Genomic DNA, 2,071 nt, shown 5'->3' on the forward strand with positions numbered 1-2,071 from the left:
AACATATTAGTCAAAAACGACTTTGGATTTTGAGTTGGTGGCTTACCTATGGGCTGCAATATTGGCTCTAAAGTCGCAGCACATTCAACAAATGTACAAGGGATGTTTTCATTCAGATTGGACATTTTGAAGGTTGTGGCTGTGTGATCCACTCCAATTTCCTCCTTGATGAATTCAAGATGCTCCTCAACCACTTTTTCCTCGTGAATTGTTGGAAAGGTGTCCAAGATGTCTTTCTTCCCCTCATCTTTCATGGATTGCATGAACCTGCCAGGGAAGGGTGCATTTGGGGGAACAAAGTTAGAAATAATTAAATTTGGAACAACCTTACTTGAATGGGGTGGTGTAGGAATATTGGGAGGTTGTGGCAAGGGTTGTTCTTCCCTTGCCGTGCCTTGTGCATCCTCCTCCTCTTCGAGCAGTAGCAATTCATCCATGGGCTCATCTTCAACCATTTGTTCTTGAATTTGTTCCATGCATTCTGCATTCTGCCTAAATTGACTGTTCCACTCAGCCAACTTTTTTGCTTGATAGAAATCCTCAATTGGTCGCCAAAATGCGTCTTGTTGAAATGGTTGAGCTTCCCTGCCCTGCTCCACAGAATTCAGTTGTTGAATAACTTCATTATAATAATTTGATATACCTGAATTTGGATGTGAAGATTGAGGGGAAGGCTGTGGTGGTGCATATGAATCCTCATATGGTTGCCAATATGTTTCTTGGTGAGTCTCCTTAGCTTGATTTTGTGAACCCTGCACCAAAGAGTTTAATTCATTAAGAATTTGATTATAATCTATTGACGAATTTGAGTTTGGTTGGGCATATTGAATATGAGGTGGCTCCCAATATCTTTCTTGTTGAACATTTTGAGGTTCCCACCACATAGAAGTTGAATGATCACTCCAATCCGAATTGTAAGTATTGGAAAACACGTTATTCCTTGATTGAAGATCAACTATATCAACGTTTTGCATTTGGGACCTTTCCATGAGCTGTGACAAAAGATAAGCATTATCAAATGCCATGTTGTGCTTCTAAAATCAACAAAATAAAACTAAAAATATATACACACAAACGAAAATAAAACAATCCAAGGGATTAGCAAAGTTGCTAATCCCCGGCAACGGCGCCAAAATTTGATGCGAGAATTATACGCGCACAAATTAAACCCTCTTTTTGACAATTGTAGTGAAGTGTGTAAGTAGGGATCGTTCTGGACCGGGGATTAGGAGGGATTGTTAATCTCTTGGAATTTGACTCAAAAACGTAAAAACAATATAAAACACTAAACTAGACTCAAAGAATGTGAAGCTAAACGTTAAAACATTGAGACAAACCAAAAGACTCAAAATTCTTTAAAAACACAAACTAAATTGATTTCTAACTAATTTGACAATAAAGTAAAGGGGGGATTGTGTTTGGACGAGATTAAATTAAATGGACGAATTGTAATTAAAGGCAAAACGTAAATATGAATGAGATGAAAATATGGATGATGGAATAGCCAAGGGGTTCTTCTCCACACATGTTACACTTGCATACAAGATTGATTCTCAGTTGGTCTTTCGATAAATTATGATTTCTCAACACCCCGGGTTAATTAGGTCCGCTTAAATTAACCGTCAAGTTTTCCTTAAGTTAATGAATTGGATGACATCATACGACAACCCAAAGCATTCTTCAAAAGTTCCTTACATGACATCATAATAAAGATACAATCAAAGATCATTAAGCATCATGAAAACTATAAGTGTTGACGAGGCATTCGTTACTATGATTGCATGAAACTTATGCCAAGAATTTGTTTAACGCGATTGTTTATAAGCAACCTCCACTACTTGTGAATATAAGTTCATAACTATTACGTGAAACTTACTTATATTCTAGCGTCAAATTCATGCATGAAAATTAAGCGTCGACTCTCAATAAACATACATAAATAGGTTATCAATCAAATAGTTAAACAAATTAAATTCACAACTTATGAAATTCCAACGAAAGTTAATCAATTCATATTGCAAACATAAACATAGTTTCGAATCACCCCCTAGCTAAAGGGGGTTTAGTTCCT

The sequence above is a fragment of a genome, unplaced genomic scaffold (assembly GCF_019419815.1).
Source record: "Pyrus x bretschneideri cultivar Hongxiangsu unplaced genomic scaffold, Pyrus_bretschneideri_v1 Contig3, whole genome shotgun sequence".
Classification (NCBI taxonomy): Eukaryota; Viridiplantae; Streptophyta; class Magnoliopsida; order Rosales; family Rosaceae; genus Pyrus; species Pyrus x bretschneideri.